Source organism: Tachyglossus aculeatus, chromosome 10, assembly GCF_015852505.1.
Source record: "Tachyglossus aculeatus isolate mTacAcu1 chromosome 10, mTacAcu1.pri, whole genome shotgun sequence".
In the NCBI taxonomy this organism is placed as follows: Eukaryota; Metazoa; Chordata; class Mammalia; order Monotremata; family Tachyglossidae; genus Tachyglossus; species Tachyglossus aculeatus.
Genome location: NC_052075.1, coordinates 3,993,383 through 4,015,577, shown reverse-complemented (window position 1 = coordinate 4,015,577; position 22,195 = coordinate 3,993,383). Strand labels below are relative to the sequence as shown.

The 22,195-nt window shown below is 44.3% G+C and overlaps 1 protein-coding gene and 1 non-coding gene across 2 annotated transcripts in view; one reads left to right on the top strand and one right to left on the bottom strand.

Annotated features, from left to right (window-relative positions):
* Positions 1-22,195, bottom strand: part of CACHD1 (cache domain containing 1) — a 205,874-nt gene that overhangs the window by 171,638 nt on the left and 12,041 nt on the right. The gene's annotated exons all lie outside the window — the stretch shown is intronic.
* LOC119933888 lies at positions 7,931-8,068 on the top strand. The gene has a single exon (XR_005452755.1). It is a non-coding gene; the product is annotated as a small nucleolar RNA SNORA7 (small nucleolar RNA).

Genomic DNA, 22,195 nt, shown 5'->3' with positions numbered 1-22,195 from the left:
ATCAATAGGTGGTGAGCCATTACTGTCTCATCTTTTCTTTTTGAGAAAGAAAAAGACGGGGGGGGGAAAAAAGCCAGCTGGAATCAGGCCAAATTTGCACACTGCTTTGAAACATAAATCTGGAGGACAGGCTGAGGTAAAATGGCAGCTAGAATCCCTTTAATCTTGAAACACTCCTTTCAACCCTATCCTTTCCAAGGACAGTAGGCTGCTTCAGAGAAAGCTGGAAATTTTTCATCTTCTAAGAGAAATTCCAGTCCTGGGATGGAGAGTTGGGCTGGGTTTACCGGGTTGGCCATCCCACTGTGACCATCCCTACCCTCAGGACACCTAAATACACAGCCCTATTGCTTCCCTTACCTGCAATTTATTTTAATTCTGTTTCCCCCAATAGACTGTATGCTCCTTGAGAGGAGGAATGCTACCTACCAACTGTATTGTACTCTCCAAAGCATTTAGCAATGTTCTGCACAAAGTGCTCAATAAATACCGCTGGTTGGTTGATTGTAATTTCAGGCCTCTCCATTTAAAATCTTCATTCGAATTCATTCCACCCTTCAAAAATGTAATGGTATTTGTCAAGTCTTTACTATATGCCAGGCACTGTACAAAGTGCTGGGGTAGACACAAGCTACTCCGGTCAGATGCAGTCCATGTCCCACATGGGGCTCCCATTATTAATCCCCATTTTATTGTCATTATTATTATTTTACAGTTGAGGTAACTGAGGCACAAAGAAGTTGAGTGCTTTGCCCAAAATCACACAGCAGGCAAGTAGCAAAGCAGAAATCAGGACCCAGGTCTTTTGGACGCCCAAGCCCAGGCTCTATCCACTGGATGCTTCAAATGTTATCAGACTTTCCAAAACAGAACACTATGCAAACCAATGAATGGAATTAAATAATGTGAGTCTACACAATCCCAATCATGTTATTATTATGCAGAAGCACCTAAGCATTGGTGTATTCACAATCTCCCAATCAATCAAATTACTCAAGTGCAGGACACTGAACTAAGTGCTTAGGTGAGTTCAACACAAAAGCAGACATATTCCCTGCCCACATGGAGCTTACAGTCTAGAGGGGGAAACAGACATTAATATAAATAAATAAATTACAGATTTGTACATAAGTACTGCGGGACTTGGGGCAGTCAAGGGAGTGGGAAAAGAGGAAATGAGGGCTTAGTCTGGGAAGACCTCTTGGAGGAGATGTGCCTTCAATAAGACTTTGAAGAGGGGGGAGAAAAACTGTGTTGAATATGAAAAGGGAGGTCAGAGGCAGGAGATGGGCAAGAGGTCGGGCCCCAGCCAGCAGCTAAATTGACACATTTGAGGTACAGTGAGTAGTTAGAAGAGTTAGAAGAGTTAAAAGAGTGTGCAGGCTGGGTAGGAGAGTAGTGAGGTGAGGTAGGAGAGGGCAAAGTGATAGAGTGCTTTAAAGCCAATGATGAGGAGTTTCTGTTTGATGTAGAAGTAGATGGGCAACCACTGGAGGTTCTCGAGAAGTGGGGAAACATGACCTGAATGTTTCGGTAGAAAAATGATCTGGCCAGCAGAGTGGAGTACGGACTGGAGTGGGGAGAGATAAGGGGCAGAGAGGTCAGTAAGGAAGCTAATACAATAATCAAGGCAGGATAGGATAAGTCCTTGGATTAATGTGGTAACACTTTGGATGGAGAGAAAAGGGTGGATTTTAGCAATGTTGTGAAGGTTGGACTGACAGGATTTAGCAATGGGTTGAATATGTGGGTTGAATGAGAAAGAAGAGTGAAGGAGAACACCGAGGTTACGGGCATGTGAGACAGATAGTACGGCGGTGCTGACTACAGTGATGGAAAAATCAGTGGGGGACAGGGTTGGATGCGAAGGTAAGGGGTTCTGTTTTGGACATATTAAGCTTGAGGTGTTGGCAAGACATACAAGTAGAGATGTCGAAGGCAGGAGGAAATGTGAAACTGCAGGAAGAGAGAGAGATCAGGGCTGAAGATTTGTGGAATTCCATCTTGGAATGGAAATGCTAAATTAGTAAAAAAAAATACACTTGGTCGAAAGGAAGAATGAATGGCATAGTGGATAGAGCACGGGCCTGGGAATCAGAAGGTCATGCTTCTAATCCGGGTTCTGTCACTTGTCTGCTATGTGACCTTGGGCAAGTCACTTAACTTCTCGGTGCCTCAGTTCCCTCATCTGTAAAATGGAGATTAAGACTGTGAGCCCTATGTGGAACAGGGACTGTGTCCAACCCTATTATCTTGTATCTACCCCAGTGCTTAAAACAGTGCCAGGCACTTAGTAAATGTTTAACAAATACCATTATTATTATTATTGGGGATTGGTGCTGGCTGGATGGTGGAGAAAAGAGGCTTTGCCCAGTCTCCCCCAGTGACTTCACCTTCATCCCCCAAGGCCCCTGCTACCAGGCAAGTTCTTCCAGTTTTAATCAGGATGGTTTTTATCCCAGGTTTTATCCAAGTGGCACCATTAACTGATCGGAAATTCAGATCCTGCCGGCAGGATCATTTCTTCACCCTCATTCATTTATTCAGTTGTATTTATTGAGTGCTTACTGTGGGCAGAGCACTGTACTACGAGCTCAGAAGAGAACAATACCACAATAAACACATTCCTCATCCGTCGGTCCACCAAGCACCTCTCCCTGGGACCACAGTTCAGACCACAGTTCTCCTTACACTTCGTCCACCAGCCCTTAGGCTCTGCTGAAGTTATGCAAATCCAGTGGAAGAGATCACCACATTAACACAACAACTGCCCTAGGCCTTTATCAAGTTCTCCTTATCAAGGGGCTGGATACTGTTCAAAAGGTGTTTGAGGGGAGAAGGGTGGGGGGTGAGACTATTCTTTTCCTCCAGTAAATCTGTAAATGACCTGTAATCTGTAAACTTCAGCAAGATTAAGCAGACAATGTAAACTGCTTCAGTCCGGATAAATTCTAGATCGGGAGTCTGTGACCTATGGCTCTGGAGCTATATCTGACTCTTGGAGTCACATGAGCTGGGAGGGAGAGGCTAGGAATTTCAAACAGTGTGACAGTGGATATAGCAGAGGTCTGGGAGTTATAAGGTCCTGGGTTCTAATCCTGACTCTTCCACTTGTCTGCTGTGTGATTTTGGGCAAGTCACTTCACTGCTCTGTGCCTGTTACCTCCTCTATAAAATGGAGATTTAGGCCATGAGCCCCACGCTTGTATTCACCCCAGCGTTTGTACATAATGCTTAACTTCATTCCGTCATATTTATTGAGCGCTTACTGTGTGCAGGGCACTGTACAGAGAGCTAGGGAGAGTACAATACAACAATAAACAGATACATTCCCTGCCCACAATGAGCTTACAGTATAAAGGAGGGAGTATAGTATAATATACTCTAATTATTTTTAAATCTGCACACGTTAAGAGTAAATAACACATGTTAAGATTAAATAACACAGACTGGTTGGTTGCGGGGGGGGGGGGGGGGGGGGGAAGGAAAAGAAAGCCAGAGGCAAGTAGCACCCTTCTATTCCTGCCCCCTGACCCCAAGCACTTGTCAATGACAAAAAGCCCACTTGGGGCCTTGCACTGAATGAGGTACGTTGAAAGTGACCCCTAAATAGCCACAGATCTGGTCCCCCTTCCTCAGTGCCCCGGGAGACTCTGGATTCAATTGGGGCTTGACCCCCAATTCTAATCATTTGGACTAAGGTCCCAGTCCACCCCTTCTTTGGGGGTGAAAGAAGGGGACTTGATAGAGGGCCCTTCCGTACTCCTGAACCCCAGCTCCACGGCTCAAAGTCATTGCTGGCCGTGAAGAGAGAGGGAGGCTGCGCCAACACTGCCATTCCTTGCCAGCCACATGGGCACTGCCCTTTCAAAACCTTGGGGGAGAGGAGAGGGAATGGGGAGTGAGGTGAGTGGGAAAAGAAAGAAGCAGAAGAAGAGCTCAGGCCTGAAAGTCAGAGGGCCTGGGTTCTAAGACATTCAAGAGAATGACATTCAAAGAAGCAGCGTGGCTCGGTGGAAAGAGCACGGACTTTGGGGTCAGAGGTCATGGCTTCAAATCCCGGCTCCGCCACTTGTCAGCTGTGTGACTCTGGGCAAGTCACAATCAATCAATCAATCAATCGTATTTATTGAGCGCTTACTATGTGCAGAGCACTGTACTAAGCGCTTGGGAAGTACAAATTGGCAACACATAGAGACAGTCCCTACCCAACAGTGGGCTCACGGTCTAAAAGGGGGAGACAGAGAACAGAACCAAACATACAAACAAAATAAAATAAATAGGATAGAAATGTACAAGTAAAATAAATAAATAAATAAATAAATAGAGTAATAAAATGTACAACCATATATACATATATACAGGTGCTGTGGGGAAGGGAAGGAGGTAAGATGGGGGGATGGAGAGGGGGACGAGGGGGAGAGGAAGGAAGGGGCTCAGTCTGGGAACTTCTCTGGGCTCAGTTACCTCATCTGTAAAATGGGGATGAAGACTGTGAGCCCCACGTGGGACAACCTGATTACCTTGCATCCCCCCAACAGTGCTTTGCACATAGAAAGCACTTAATAAATGCCATTATTATTATTATTATTCAAGCCGACAGCAGATCCTGTCCAAAGGCAATCTAAGGGCAACCTAAGAGGATGAGCAATAGCTATTGTTGGGGACTTAAACCGATCCACTTTCCCTGGAGGAACAGCAAGCCTCTCCTTGAAAATGCAAAGCCCCAGCTGGGGGTGGGAAGACAGAAAAAAACCAAAAACCGTTAAGGGCTTGGCTAGTGAGTGCCAATACCAATCATCCTTGCATTCCAGAGCCGCCGGAGGCTTCCCTCCTTCTCCCCCCGGCCTCCCCACCCCCAGGTCCCCCCCATTCTTCTCCATTCAGGCTGAAAGTGATAAGGTCTTTTCCTCGGCCAGTCTGCGTCAATGAGACTTGGGAAGCACCACAGGAATTTTGGAGCAATCCAGAATGGCACAAAGAAGCCCGTCCCTCACAAAAGCATTCTTTCATCCAGGCAGCGTGTCTATTAAATACGTCCTGTTAATGGGCATCCATTTTTATAAAGAGATTATGAAGTGAGGGCTAACTCACTAAATCGCCCCACAATATAATTTTAAACCCTTTCTCACCGCTAAAGCCAGGGCTTCGAATTAGTGGCGGGGTGGGTCACGGAGCTGAGCTGGGATTGGGAGAACCCAAGGCCAGGGTGAAACAAAATGGGGGATATTCCTGAGGCCATTTCATGCGGTTTAAGACAGATATGGTCTCATGATAAAGTAAAACTCCTCCTTCCTGTTTTAAGTGATTTGGGGATCACACATGATGGTACGGGGGTGGGGAGAGAGAAACAGACCAATACAGGAGAGGGGGAAAAAACAAAGTTTATGCCACGCACTTACTACGACCGGCTGTTTGATACACTTTTCTAAGACCTCCTGAGTAGGAGTCAAGCATCCACCATAAAGTTTTTCTTTTTATTTGGTTGTTAAGCACTGCCTATGTGCCAGGCACTGTACTAAGCGCTGGGGTGGATACCAGCAAATCGGGTTGGATGCAGTCCCCAACCCACGGGGGGCTCACAGTCTCAATCCCCATTTTACAGATGAGGTATCTGAGGCATAAAAAAGTGAAGTGACTTGCTCAAGATCACAGCAGACAAGTGACAAGTCATTTCTGACTTCCAAGCCTGTACTCTATCCACTAGGCCACGCTGCTTCTATTGCAGCTCTCCAAATGGGAAGTAACTCAGATAAACTTTGGATTAAGAAAGTGGAGGTTTGGTGAAACCTATCTGGGAGGAGATTGCATTTGGAACGGGCAGTCTGAATTGCAAGCATGGTCTCTACATTTTGTGGCACTTAACCAGCTACTGCAGGGTGAGATTAATTCCTGGAGTTCTCTGGGACCGTGGGTGGAGCCAAGAAGGGAGTTGAAGCCCGATCCAAGTGCTTTGATACAAGAGCAGGCATTTACGCTGGGTTTCTATACATTCAACTCAATGTTTGGAAACTACCTCCCCACCTCTGCCCAAATCAGAGTCTCACCTGTGACAGCTGAGACAGCTGACAGTCTTTTGCGACAATAAGAAGAAACTCTCCGTAGAACTAACAACTTCTACAACAATTCTCACACATCCCCACCAACTCACCATACCTGCAGCCACCATATAGTAACACATCCGTTCCGTGTGGGTAACAGAACATTATTTTGGATTTGTCTCTGCCACTTCCATTTTAAGAGTTGGAAACGGCAAAATGATTTGCATTTTAAATCTCCAAAAATCAGCCAACTTATTGAAAGCTGATGGCCTCAACCCGATAAGGTCTGGAATAGAAGGGCAGAAAGTCAGAAAGCGAATTTGCAGCTCATAGGCCTTCTAATTGTTTTGTCATTATTCCCGTCATCAATTTTTCAGTGAGCACTGGCCTAAGCGTTTCCAAAAAGAAACTCTCTTCTACATGTTTTATGATTCTTCTGGTCATTAACTGCCAGGAAAGGACCCTGAACTATATGATCTAGATCTGTTTAGTAGCCCTTAAAGTCAGTTAAAGCTTCAGTTTGTAAAACTGTAAAATTGATTAATTTTAAAACGCAGCCACTGAGGGGGTACGTGGACGTTGGTTCTGTTAAACTAGGATTTTTTTCAAGACAAAAATGCTATTTAAGGGAAAGCATATGGGGTAGCCAGGAGAGATTATTATTTCGAGTAAGAATGGTATTCCTCACCTTAGTTATTTGACAGTAAATGACATAGTATGTAGTTGAAAAACAAATAAGGGAATTCTAATTCCTTCCCCTTAGAGGTATCCAAATGTTTTCTACAGAAGCCTGTAATCTGTAAAATCCAGTTTCAGACCAAATGTTTCCCCATTTTACTATGAGTTTTACAAGGAACCACATGCAGGTCGTCCTCAGCTTAAGATGTTTTGAATGTCGACAAATGGCACTTACCGCATTTTGAAACTTACACCCTGGATCAGCTTTGACAACACATCCGTTTCAACTAAACAACACTACCTTCCCTAATGGCACTAATTCCGGGGGGTCGAGCAGGAGGATGAGGTGGGAAAAGAAATGGGAGGATGCAGGAAAATGGGAAAATTTTTAAAGCCTTGATGGAGGGAGGAGAGGCTTAACTGATTGCCAGGTGCAGTCAACCAGGAGGTCAATCAATTGTATTTTTTGAGCATTACTGTATACAGAGAACTGTACTAAGTGCTTGAGAGAGTATGATATAACAGAGTTGGTAGTTCTCTGCCCACAAGAAGTTTACAATCTACAGGTAAACACACCTTTACCTTCTGATAAAGAGTTGACTTCCCACTGCAGAAACTCTCTGAATATAAATACATTAAAGGCGCACTACCACATTTAGATAAATGACTGCATCCCCAGTTCTAGCTTGTTGGTTAAAACAGGGCATCCAAGTTTGGTTCAGGAACCCACCTCCATTTAGCACTTTGTTCCTAGGAGAAACATGGCTCTAACATCCAATGCTTTAGCCTAACAGATGATTTTCAGGAGCCTCTAGACCGTAAGCTCCTTGTGAGCGGGGAAAGTAATCTACCAGCTCTGTAATGCTGTACTCTCCCCAGCGTTGAGTACAGTACAGTGTACACAGTAAGCGCTCAGTAAATACCACTCATTGATTGATCCAATGGTGTCATAAGCCTGAAGGCTGCTGGTACTCCCAAGCCTTTTGCAACAGTCCACCACAGAACACCGATCCCAACTACCTGTAGAGCAGCAAAGGAGTGCTGCTCATCCTGAAAAATTCCCTTCTTTCTCCCCAGCTCCAAAAGTAGGTCAATCAATCAATCTCTGGTATTTATTGAGCACTTACTGGGTGCAGAGCACTGTTCTAAGTGCTTGGCAAAGTACCATTCAACAGAGTTGGTTAAAAAAAAAAGACCAACTGTGCCAGTAACCCCTCTCAGGGACACACCTGGAGAGTAACCAGTTCTCCACCAGTTTCGACTAAAAGAGGGAGAGTCAGGCAGAGGCATATCCATTCCATTCCTAGCTCAGGCAGTGGCTAGCGAGTGGAAGGCAACCTGCTACAAGTCAAAACTCACCAGGATTAGAACCCAGTTCCTCTGATAACCAGGCCCATGCTCTTTCCACTAGGCCACACTACTTCTCACTGGAAAACGTCAGAGGATTTCAGGAGCCTGGCTTGCTTTTAACCCACCACCAGGATCCTGATTTAGCTCAGTCTTTGGCCCCAGAGGTGATTTCTTATGGCTTCAAGAAAGCTTGTAGCAGAGACCCACATGTGAACAACTCCCAAAGACCTGCTGTAATAACAGACTGAAATAATAAAGGATAATGTCCTTCTCCTTTCACTGCCCCTAACAAAACAAGTAAACAATCCAATAAGGCGTGAACTGGTAGGGTAGACTTCTACTCTCAAAAGTGCTGCATGGTATCTCCCGCAATGCCAATTAAAGAATGTTGGTGGGAACTGTACTATTACAGGTTTCTTTGTTGACTTTCTCAACGGAGGAGAAAGTGCAGGCATCACATCTATCCAACAACTATTTTCAAAGGAAAGCATTTAAAAAGAAGTTGATGATTTCGGACCACTCTGGTTAAATAGCACTTTGTTCTTCCTGCCCACTTTTCCCTAGATGTGTTAGCGACAAATAGCATTATATCCACTCAGAGGAAAAGCAGAAAACCACTACAATAATAACACAGTAAGATAAAAATGAGAGGCCTGTGTGTGCTTTCAATATGATGCAATAATTTCATTGCCAACATCTAGTGGAGTATCTCAGATTTGGTCTCATGTCCAGGACTTCTAATGATTCCAACAACTGCAGCAAGTCAGTGGCATAGTACGACAAAAAAAAAAAAAGGTATTTTATACAAACTTTTAAATACATAGGTTGAGGTGCTTCTGTGCTCTGCCCAAAGTAGGTGATCGAAAATTACGATTGCTCATGGTAGCGAGGACAGAACGTGCTGTTTTCAGAGACAGCGACGGTTTTACTCTAAGCCCACGACAAAAACCCAGCTACCAAGACGGTGCAAGACTAAGTCCTTCACCTCCCCACAGCACCTGTATATATGTTTGTACAGATTTATTACTCTATTTATTTTACTTGTACGCATCTACTATTCTATTTATTTTGTTAATGATGTGCATCTAGCTTTATCTCTATTTATTCTGATGACTTGACACCTGTCCACATGTTTTGTTTTGTTGTCGGTCTCCCCCTTCTAGACTGTGAGCCCGTTGTTGGGTAGGGACCGTCTTTATATGTTGCCAACTTGTACTTCCCAAGTACAGTGCTCTGCAAACAGTAAGCGCTCAATAAATATGATTGAATGAATGAATGAAAAAGGCCAGTCAGGATTCCTGGGCATTCTCAAAAAATTGAGTTTTTCTAGTATCACCAATTTGGCAATTTACAGTTTGATGTTTAAGGAAAAGGGAGAGATGGAGAAGTGAAACGAGTGCTTAAATGTACATAAGTGCTACTGGTGGCTGTGAGCATGTAAGGTAGATGGGAGGACACATCATGGGGGAGGAGGAAATTAATTTGGGAAAAGTCTCCTGGAGGAGTGAGGATTTCAGAAAGGCTTTGAAGATGGGGGTCTGGTAGACTTTCTGGGGAGGGGACGGAGGGATTTGAGGCCAGGAAGCTTCAAGACCAAGGATACAGAGGTGGGTGAGCAGAGAGTCAAGTGAGGTGGGATGTACTGAGAAGCAGCGTGGCTCAGTGGAAAGAGCTCGGTCTTCGGAATCAGAGGTTAGGGGTTCAAATCCCGGCTCGGCCAATTATCAGCTGTGTGACTTTGGGCAATCACTTCACTTTTCTGGGCCTCCGTTACCTCATCTGTAAAATGGGGATTAAGACTGTGAGCTCCCCATGGGACAACCTGATCACCTTGTAACCCCCCCAGCACTTAGAACAGTGCTTTGCAAACAGTAAGGGCTTAACAAATACCATCATTATTATTATTTATTATTACTAGGAGAACTCGACTGTAGGACCGTAAGCTCGGTGTGGGCAGGGAACACGTCTATCAACTCTGTTCTACTGTCTTCTCCCAAGCGCTTAATACAGTGCCCTGTCCACAGTAAACCCTCAATACAACTGATTGATTGATAAGATGGAGCAGAGTCCAGCTGTGAAGGGGAGAGCATGAATGACAGGTTGGAGGCAGGAGCAGGTTGGAGTTGGAGGTGAGGAGAGGCTTCCTGGGAGGAATGTAGGCTGCTGGGCAGGGGTGGGTGAAGTGTGCAGCCAAGTGAGAAGGGGAAGAGTTGGTGGAGAGAGCCTTGAGGCTGAAGGTTGGGAGTTGAGGTTTGATGTTTGCTAATTCTGTTGTATTATACTCTCCCAAATCTTCAGTATGGTGCTCTGTACCACGGATTGACTGACTGATGAGAATGGCAGGCCCTGATTTCAACACTCAAGAAAAAGATCATCTTTCACTCATTCAGTCCTATTTATTGAGTTCTTACTGTGTGCAGAGGACTGTAATAAGCTCTTGGGAAAGTACAACAAAAAAACAGTGACATTCCCTGCCCACAATGAGATCCTCAAAACCAAGTAATCCTAAATCAAAATAAGAAGAAGATTTGTACCATCACACAAGGGTTAAACCTCTTCTGAATCAGTGGTTCTCTAAATTTTTAACCCATGTCCTTCTAAAGATTCCCATTATTCCTTTCCACTCGATCACAAGCATTTATTGAGCACTAGGCACTGTACTAAGCCCTTGGGAGAGTACAGGTGTAACCAGACACACATTCCCTGCCCTCAAGAAACTTATAGCTTAAAAGGGAGGCAGGGACAGAGATAATATACAGATAGTGAAAGCCAGAAGAATAAGGGAAAAAAAAAGGAAGCAGAATTGACTGATTGACAGATGACACATAACTGAACCCCATAATAAACCCACTAGCCAACTCCAGCAAACTTGTTTATACAGCCATACTCAGAACCTTGTACACATGTCACCTCACTTGTACATTCAAGGATTTATTCTAAGTACTCCTGCAAATGAGTGCTCAATAAAGATTAATACCACTCCCAATACTACAGAAATTAAATAGGGAGGCAGGGTGAACTAGTAGAAAGAGAATGGCACAGGGAGTTCTAGTCCCAGGTGGCCTTAGGAAAGTCACTTAACCTCTTTGGGCCTCAGTTTCCTTATAATAATAATAATGGTATTTGTTAAGCACTTACTATGTGCCAAACACTGTTCTAAGCACCGGGGTAGAGACAAGTTAATCAGGTTGTCCCATATGGGGCTCCCAGCCTTAATCCCCATTTTACAGATGAGGGAACTGAGGCATAGAGAAGTGAAGTCGCTTGCCCAAGGTCACACAGCAGACAAGCAACGGAACCAGGATTAGAACCCACGTCCTCCAACTCTGAAGCCTGGGCTCTTTCCGCTAAGCCACACTTATCTGTACAATGGGGGTAAGAGAGATTATGAGTCCCATGTAGAGTTGTTGCTTTTTTAATGGTATTTGTTGACCACTTATGTGTCAAGCACTACTCTAAACAGTGGGCTAGAAAAAAGTAAATCAGGGTGGATACATGGGGTTCCCAGGCAAGTAGGAAGGAGAACCAGGTATTGAATCCCCACTTGGCAGAAACAGGGATTTTTGAGAAAACGTGGGCAGAGAGAAGGTAAGTGATTTGCCCATGGTTTCACAGCAGACAAGTTGCAGAACCAGGATTAGAACCCCAGTCATCTGGCTCCCAGGCTGGTGCTTTATCTACTACAACACACTGCTTACTCTGTATCTACCCCAACTCTTAGCAGAGATAGTAAGCACATAATAAATGCCAGAGTTATGAGCACACCAGTGTAACCCTCCCCTAAAATATAGCAGACCCTCCAGGCTATTGAGAAGAAGTGAAAGTAATATTCTTCCTTTGTTTCCATCCAAGAGAGAAGGCACTAAGGGAAAATCCAACCAGGTGAAGGAGAGGAGTGGGAAGGAGGGATAAGCAAAATAGTCAAAGGAGATAGGAAAAGGGAAAAGCAACAGAACCTTGGCTAAACACTCCCCAAACTGCTGTAAATCAATCAATTACATTTATTGAGAACCTACTATGTGCAGAGCATGTATGAAGCACTTAGGAAAGTAAAGCAGAGTTAGCCCACACATTCCCTGCCCTCAAGGAACTTAGAGTCCGTGCTCCACAGCTCCTGTTCCTCACAATATTTTCCCAAGACATCCCCACCAGTTTGGGAAACACCATTCAACACTAATGAGGAGAAATTAGAGGAAAATGAAATTTCTCTTTTCCCTCTTCTAACTGCCCCGCAAGGAATGCTCCAGGCCCCAAGCTATAGATGACCAAGATATATATCCAGTCTGGAGGTTAGGGAGAACAGTGCTTTGCACCTAGTAAGCGCTTAATAAATGTCATCATTATTATTAACAGAAAGGCTACAACAAAAAAAATCACACCTTTAAAACTGGTAAGATGTACTTAGCGTTCCTGTTTCACCCTACTTTTCCAACAGTCTTTACTGATTAAATGTTAAAAAGCATTTCCCGACAAGCAATGCAAACTAAATGATCGTTGTGGGCAGGGAATGTGTCTGTTTATTGTTATATTGTACTTGTTCTCTCCTAAGCGCTTAGTACAGTCCTCTGCACACTGTAATCACTTAATATGATCGAATGAAAGTAAAGGATGAGGGGGGTTTTGTTTGGGTTTTTTTGGTTAGCTTTTGCATCGGGGTTATTCTGCCACTCCGAATTCTCTCGATGTGACTAGTCAATCTTTTTCCTCACAGAGTCAGGGCACGGATTGATGGTTTATAGCACTCGTTTTACTGTATTTATGGATCATTCATTTCTTGCCATTTCCCTGGTGATTCAAACTAAGAAAAAAATAAAAAAAAAAGTCAGCCTACGTACTCAGTCTTGTTTGTGCTGTTTCCTTCACCTTAGTCTTATCAGTCCTGCCACAGCTGAAGCCATTCCAAATTGCTTTATGACATATTTGGATTTCCTCCTGCTAATAATTCCCCCTTCCTCCCCGGGACTGGCAGCGTTCTTCCACACGGCAGAAAAAGTGGGACAGCTAATTATCTGCCGATCCACCTTGCCGCACTGCATTTGGCAACTTTTATCTGCACAGGACAGCTGCGCTCTCGATTGTTTGAAGTGAAATGTCAGTCTCCGCTAATGCATCAAGACTTACATCACTAATGATGCCTCCACACTTTGAAGAAACAACTCAAAGCCTAATTAAAAATTCAGAATCGGTCTCCTCAGCTTGCTGATTTGCGCTGCCCTTCCACCAGACCTCACTGACACCTTTTTGAAAGGCTTTGTGCAAGAGAGCCCAAGTGGACTAGCATAAAGAAAAGGGGCCAGAGTCTCAGGCGGGCGGAGAGCCTTTAACAAAAGCTGATGGGTTGGAACCGCACCAACACATAATCACGGAAAACAGATGAGACTTGATTCCACGGGCTTACACTCTACAATTATGACCTTGCACTCTATTTCCAGAGAAAAGTGCTCTAAAACCATTTGTCCGACCTGATGTTTTCACTTTTAGTTGCAATTTTCAAAACGGCGAATCAGTTCAGAAATCAAAATGACCTCCAGTAACTACGGGAAGAAAAAATAAACTGCTCTTGAACTAAATACCGAGGAAAGAAGATAAAAACATAACTGAAGTCAAATGCATTTGCTAGGCTACTTAAGGTAGCACTTCTGGTCTTGGACTTTCTAATACTTAGGGCAGCTGATACTGTCTGATTCTACACAGTTCACACACACCAGAACATAAGTCTTTAGACTGTGAACACAGTCTTTTAGACTGTGAGCCCACTGTTGGGTAGGGACTGTCTCTATATGTTGCCAATTTGTACTTCCCAAGCGCTTAGTACAGTGCTCTGCACACAGTAAGCGCTCAATAAATACGATTGATGATGATAAACCCTGGCTAGAACACACACACATACACACACCCCAAATTAGAACTTAGAGCTGAAAATGAGAGGTAAAAGGGTCTTCCTCTAGCTTCCAAAATAGTAAGGTTGCCTCAGTTTACAAAACAGGGAACAGTCCTTCTAGTTCAGATTTGATATTTACAGACTAATGCATTTCACCGCAATCTGTCTTGAAATATTTTAACTAAACCCTCCGGCTCAGCCGTCTGCAGCCTAAGCAGAGTTGAAGAGCCCTGTCTATAATAATAATAATAATAATGGCATTTATTAAGCGCTTACTATGTGCCAAGCACTGTTCTAAGCGTCTATGAAACATAGTAGAAGGAACGACATCTTCCATTTGAGAAAGGTCTCGTTCTGGGGGACAGGGAGGGTTTGTTCTAGACTCACCGCAGACTCGATAAGCCGGGAAGCGAAGGTGGGGAGGGAAATAGCATCCTAGGGGGAGAGCAGCCGAACCAAGGGCCAGGGAAGTTGGTCCATTTGGGCGTCGGCATTGACCAGTGAGGTCCGGAAAGGACAGAGGCCTCGCCTCGCGTGAAGCGGAGGTGAGGAGACGAGCCTGGCGAAAGCAACAGAAATGTCTGGCGGTGGTGTCTGCCGGCACCAGCAGGAAGGGAGAGCTGTCAGTCCTCTTTTCAGCTCCCTGTGGGGGTGACGGGAGCCCACAATCCACACACCGACCCCCAAACCAGAGGACGCCGCCACACCACCAACCATTCCGGGAACAGGGGCAAACTCCTCTTCGGTCTTTTCAACTCTTACAAATACAGAATATTACGCCTGCAACACAATGCTTGAGGATCGTGCCGCTCGATGGAAAGTTAACGTTTCTTATTTTTAAAGTTTCCAGCCCCGTAATTATCCGATTATTGTGTTCGGTGACGTTCTTGCGGGGGGTTGAGGGGGAGGGGGCTGTTTCCATTCATTCCGGCCTTGTACTTGTAGTTTAAGTCGAGCGGGACGAAATGAAAACATCAGACAGGCTGAGGCAGAAGCCTTCCATGTGGGACTGCTCAATCTGTGCTGGCTCGCCACGCCATACAATTGACTCTTGATAACCTGGAGGTGAAGCTAAGTAGTAATAGTCATTGCATTTTTTGAGCACCCACAGGGTGCAAAGCACTGTGCTCGGCGGTTGGGAAGATACAACATAAAGAAGAGAACTGTCCTGGAGATCAAACACGCTAAGGGGATCGACAGATAAACACCCACAACTTAATCAAAACATATAAGCATATATTGAATAAACACAGATGAACTGAATTCCTTCTAATGGAATAAATAGGTACCTCTCTGAATAATAATAATAATAATAATGATGGCATTTTTTAAGCACTTACTATGTGCAAAGCACTGTTCTCAACGCTGGGGGGATACAAGGTAATCAGGTTGTCCCATGGGGGGCTCACAGACTTCATCCCCATTTTACAGGTGAGGGAAATGAGGCCTGGAGAAGTGAAGTGACTTGCCCAAAGTCACACAGCTGACAACTGGCGGAGCTGGGATTTGAACCCATTACCTCTGACTCCAAAGCCCGGGCTCTTTCCACTGAGCCACGCTGCTTCTCTGAAGTGCGGAGGATAGGAATAAATAAGTACCTAAACTGATTTTCCTAACAAGTGGGGATGAAGGTTTGGGTTAATAATAATAACGGTACTTATTAAGTGCTTACTACGTGCCAATCACTGTTCTAAGCACTGGGGTCGATAAAAATTAATCAGGTTGGAAGCAGTTCCTATCCCACATGGGGCTCACACTCTTAATCCCCATTTTCCAGATGAGGTAACTGAGGCCCAGAGAAGTGAAGTGACTTGTCTAAGGTCACAGAGCAGACTTGGCAGAGTCGGCATTAGACCCCAGGTCCTTCTGACTCCCAAGCCCCTGCTCTATCCACTAAGTCACGCTCCTTCAAGCTCAGCTTGGCTATATTGGGGGAGGGCACCCAATTGTCATGGCTATTTATGCCCCACTTTGGTTCAGACAAACCTAAGCTCTGAACCCTGGCCTCCCAACAGACAGTACTGTGGATTTTCCTGTTCTTTCTCTTCATTGCTCACTAAAAAATAGCACCTCCCCCAGAGGGGCAAGTAGGAAGAGGCCAGAAAATTCAAAATCAGTCCATCTGGCTACTTGTTGAGAGTGCTTCAAAATCTGGGGGGTAGAGGATGAATCTAATGACTAAAAAAAGGTTCCGCAATAACCGGGCTGGTCTTCCACCCCTAGCAAATGGGAGCAGGGGTTAGCTAGACTGTAAGCTTGTTATGGGCAAGGGATAGGTCTACTCTCTGTTGTATGGAATTCTCCCATGAGCTTAGTATGGTGCTCTGTACATATTAAGCACTCAATAAATACCCCTGACTGATTGATTAATGTGGGGTTCTGCCCTGAGGGAGAAGGGAGAAGAGAGACAGCAGCACCCGGCCTTTCAATCAATCGTATTTATTGTGCACCTAGTGTGCAGGGCATTGTACTAAGCATTTGGGCAAGTACAATGCGACAGAGTTAGTACAAATGTTCCCTGCCCACAACGAACTTACAGTCTAGAGGGGGAAATTTCAGTAATCCTTGGGCCTAAAGCAGAAAAAGTACTGCCAGGGCCTGCAGAGAGGACAATCTCCAGGGCTGTCCACCTCCTTCCACCACCACTGCGACCACCATGACTGGCTTGATCAGGAGGGAATTGAAGAGAAGGAACTGTGCCTTCCCCTTTCACTCAAGATCCAAGAGGAGGCAGGGCATCCTCCCTTCCAGAAAGACATTATCTGGAATGTCAGAGAAGTGGAAAGGAAAGGGGAGTGATCCTAAAAACATTAACCACAAGCAGAGAGGACGAAAGATGGGGTTCTCATTGGGGACTCAACTTTCAGTCCGAGAGTCCCCCGGGCTACAGGGAATTTTCTTCACATGAGGTCGGACAGAGATTACAACTGAATGGTTTTACTGATGATCCCCTTTGAGGGGGCTCTAGAGAGAAAGTGCGTGCATAATAATAATAATGGCATTTGTTAAGTGCTTATTATGTGCAAAGCACTGTTCTAAGCACTGGGAGATACAAGGTAATCAGGTTGTCCTACATGGGGCTCACAGTCTTAATCCCCATTTACAGATGAGGTAACTGAGGCTCAGAGAAGTTAAGTGACTTGCCCAAGGTCACACAGCAGACATGTGGTGGAGCCAGAATTAGAACCCATGACCTCTGACTCCCAAGCCTGTGCTCTTTCCACACACTTCCTAAACCAATACCAGTAACATTACCTTGCTACATACCCAGACGCTGTCAAATTCACTAGGAAGTATACATTTTGCACCACACCGAAGCTGAGAACAATTTCTTAAATAAGTTAAGAGAATATTCCCCCCACTCCAAAATCCGAGGTGCTCATCGCCTAGGAAAATCCATCACACTGAAGACAAAAAAGAATACAGAAATCTCTCCAGGCAACCTTGCTATAATCTCAAGGGTATAAAATGCTTGGGGGAGCCACCCAGATTAATTTAAAATCGAACGCAGAAAACGTTTCCTGGAATTTCAGAATCCCAGTCACTCACCCATTTTCTCCTGGACTCAGGCACAGATAAAGACACAAAAGCTACAGTGTCTTTCGTTCCTCTTCAGCCCCACTAAGGCACATCATAGACTGTCTTTTGTGTTGGAAGAGGAGCCCGCTGATGTTCTTGTTCCCCGTGAGTGAATGAAGCTGAACAAACCAACGTGTGGCCAGCAGTTCTTTACACACCAGAAGAACATGAAGACTGGACTATGGCTAGCAGCTGTACTTCACAGGCTGCCAATGCCTTTGCTCAGAATCTGCCATCCAATTTGGAATTGCTACATGCCAAGTTGATCGTGTCTCTTTCTGTGATCTCCCAGTGCTCCGCAGTTATGCCCAGGGCTCAACAGATCGGTTAGTTTACCCTCAGTGGCGGCGAAAAAAAAAAATCAAGGCTCACAAGTGGGAAATCTGAGACATAATTAGCAAGAAGGGCTCAGAGATGAGATAATACGCCAGGTGAAAACAAACAAAGGAAAGTTAAGTCAAAGTTCACACATAGGGGCTGAGGTAAATTGGTTGGACTGGGGCACATTGAGCCCTGACTCCTTGGCCAAGTGTGGAATTGGGTTATTCCAATTCTTGTATTACTCCTTCTGCCCACTCCTGGCTCAAAGCCTATAGTTCAGTGTGGAAGTTGTCCATCACCTTGTGGGAAAGGTCACCATACAGCAGTTGCTTGGATATCCTGTTTTCTACCAACTTCCACATACGCCCACTCTAACAAAAGCTGTTCTGGCTGCCAGCGTCGTTTCCACAGTTGGTTTTGCTAGCTATAGTTCTGGACTCCACCGGTAATTCTGTCTTGCCGTTTGATGTTAAGTTTAGCTTGGATGGTTGTGGTGGGGCGGGGGGGGGGGGGGGGGGGGGGGTTACTTGCCTTTCCTCCTTCTGGAATGCTTCTCCGTCTTTCAAATCTTCCAGACCACAGCTCTTAAAAGCCTACATGAAATCCCATCTCCTCCAGAAGGTCCTTCGGATGAACTTTTTGTCCCTCAAGTCACAGCCTCCTAACTACCATCTCAGCACGAATGTACTCACAGCCTCCTGTAGCACCTCGGTATATAGTGATTTACAAATTCAAGTATTTATTCATTTTGTCTTTCCATTCCCTTTTTACTCCTACCCATAATTACTTTGCATCTGTCTTTCGGTTAGATAGTGAGCTTCTTGATGCAGGGGTCGTGGTTTTTTTTTTTTTTTTACCTTTAAGACATGTTCTTGACATGGTTCTTTCCTATCTAGTATTGTGTGTGTGTACTTATTCTACTTATAGATTGTGAGCCCCTTGAGTAATTCCCACTTGTATTTTATTTCCCAGGGCTTTTTCAGTGCTCTGCACAAAGCTCTTAATAAATGCCATTACTACTAATAATTGCAGTCAGCGCTTAGAACAGTGCTCAGCACCTAGAACAGTGCTTGGCATGAAGTAAGCACTTAATAAATACCATCATTATTATTGGGATGGTACTGGGATGGATACAAGCAAATTGGGTTGGACACAGTCCTTGCCCCATGTAGGGCTCACAGTCTCAATCCTTAGTTTACAAATAAGGTAACTGAGGCACAGAGAAGTGAAGCGACTTGCCCAAGGTCACACTTAGACAAGTGGCAGAGCTGACATTAGAACTCATGATCTTCGGAGTCCCAGGCCTGTGCTCTAGCCATTACACCATGCTGCTTCCTCAACTCAACTCCAAGTTCCACAAGCAATTTTGCTGCTTTCTCAAATAGAGTTGCTACTACTACCAAATCTATAGTGTTGTACTCGCCGAAGCATTTGATACACTGTGTGCTCTGCCCCTAGGAAGCACTCAGTAGATAGATTATCTGATGGTGAAATATCTCCTTTATTCAATCATATTAGCGCTTACTGTGTGCAGGGCACTGTAACTAAGCACTTGGGGAGTACAATATAACAATAAACAGACATTCCCTGCCCACAGAGAGTTTACTGTCTAAATAAACATAAATAAATCTCCTGAATGCCTGCTTAGCTGAAAAGGTTAATGTAGAATCACCAGAGATTATATTTTGTTGTGTTGCTGGGATATTTTTGCAGCACCTGTTACTGTTTTCTCTACCTAGTCAGTACAACAATCAATAATACTTAGTTAGTACTTTCAATGCACACAGCGCTGTATTAAGACCTTGGGAGAGTACAAAAGAGATATTACAGTGCCCTGCACTTAATAAATATTATTACTAGTAGATAGCAGATGGGATCTCTGCCCTCAAGGAGCTTACAATACGATTTCTATCTTCAGTAGAAAGTGACAGCTCTCTGTAATCATCAGAGCAAAAAAGAATCTCACTCCTTAAAATATTTTTATTATGAATTCTCTGATTCAAAACTAGAAAATTATTGTACTAAAAGTTTGCCAAGCAGAAGCAGTGAGTAGTAAGCTTGATGTGAGAAACTTTAGGCACAAAGAGTCAGGATTGTTTTTCGTTTTAATTAAATTATCCTTTTCAATATCCCTCCTTTCTATAAACATTGCGCTGCTATTCAAAGCACTCGCCTAGTTTTAAAGACTGCTCTGCAAAATTACTCCATTTTTCTCAAATGGGGTATTTTTGTTCTTGGAGTGAGACATTTAAAATGCTAAAGTTGGTTTTCACTTTGTCAATCTAAACTCCTGTTTGGATTCAAACGATCTGTAGGGAACCTAAATGTTTTTATTTCTAGTTGCATATTTATTCATATATTCTATTTATTCGGCTACTTTCATCCTGTTATATCTCTGCTACTTCCTGCTGGTAAGTCCTTCTTTCTCCTGCTTCCACTATTTCTTCAGAGTTTTTTGTCTGTTTCTCCACCATCAGATGAGAAGGGGTGTGTTGCTTCCGTGGCACTCTCCCCAAGCTCTTAGTACAGTGCTCTGCACACAGTAAGTGCTCAATAAATACGATTGATTGATAAATAAATACCACTGATGGACTGAAATGTCAGAGGATTGATTCTCAGAATGTGGTAATATTGGAAAGGAAGACAAAACGACAAGCCTTTGCTAAAAACTACCTTACTTTCAATATGATTTCAACCCCAAATAACAAGTATGGCACTTTGATCTAGCACACCCAGGAATTCATTCCCCCCCAGACTTTCAATAACAATCAGTACTACTCGATTTCATTTAGTCACCTTGGAAGAGGGCAAATATTTCGAGTGGAATGAATAGTCTATAGCTTGTGTCTTGTAAACTAAAACCTCATGCACTTCACAACCTAATGTAGAAGTAGCTTTCCTGTTCTGGATCAATCAATGGTGCTTAGACTGAGGAGTAATTAAGAAACACGTGCTGTTTTCTTATCAACCAACATCCAAAGCACTTAATTATCGGTGCTTTCCAAAATCGAAAACGCACGCGGCAGAAAACTGAACCCCAAAGTAAAATTAAAAAAAAAAAAACCCCAGCCAATTTTTCCAAGAAGAAACTCTACTTAAAGGCCAAGCCAGTTAAATAAATCTATGCGTCTTCTCTTTCTGGCGAAGGAGAGGAGCCAGTCCCCATTTTTGCTTAACAAAGCGCTGCCCCAGGAGGCCAGTGACCACAAAGATGTTTCAAAGGTGCAGAATGGAGCCGGTTTGGAGCAGATAAAAAGCCATTTGGGCCCAGACCCCCACGGATCACAGAGAAAAAGGGGCTTCTAATCTGGAAGGCTTTTAAAACTACATTTGCTTCTGATCCCTACCTGAATTACAATGTGTTCGGATCTGATTTCACCTTTTGTCCGGCCTGGAGTGAGAAGCTGTAAAACTGCTATCAGCGTTTTAGTAGCCCGGCCGATGGCCCACGGTTTAAAACAAAACAAAACCAAAAAAAAAAAAAAGGAAGAAAAGGGAGAAATTCTTCAGTCCTATTAATATGCAGACCCACCGAGGGCGGGGGGACCACAGCCAACAAACCCTTGCTAATCGCCTGGCAGGTTTTAAAGTGGACCACATGATGTTAGCTTAAAGGAGCTAGCCCCTCTTAAGAAAGAAAGCAGCGTGGCTCAGTGGAAATCAATCAATCAATCAATCGTATTTATTGAGCGCTTACTATGTGCAGAGCACTGTACCAAGCGCTTGGGAAGTACAAATTGGCATCACATAGAGACAGTCCCTACCCAACAGTGGGCTCACAGTCTAAAAGGGGGAGACAGAGAACAGAACCAAACATACCAACAAAATAAAATAAGTAGGATAGAAATGTACAAGTAAAATAAATAAATAAATAAATAAATAGAGTAGTAAATATGGAAAGAGCACGGGCTTTGGAGTCAGAGGTCATGGGTTCGAATCCCGGCTCCGCCAACTGTCAGCTGTGTGACTTTGGGCAAGTCACTTCACTTCTCTGTGCCTCAGTTCCCTCATCTGTAAGATGGGGATGAAGACTGTGAGCCCCCCGTGGGACAACCTGATCACCTTGTAACCTCCCCAGCGCTTAGAACAGTGCTTTGCACATAGTAAGCGCTAAATAAATGTTATAAAAAAAAACTAATCAGGTCGTAGAGGAGTTTTCCGGGTTTCTCCAGGGGTCCCTCCAGCCCCCCGACCCTCAGATCGGCCCCTGCTGCAGAAACCCGAAGTAAACACACATGGAGCCCATTAGATCGTGATTTCAACCGGAGAGACCTGGTTGGAAAGAGAAACTCCAAGGCATCGCGTTGTTGTTTTCCCAAAACTTGGGGGAGGGAAGGGAGAGACC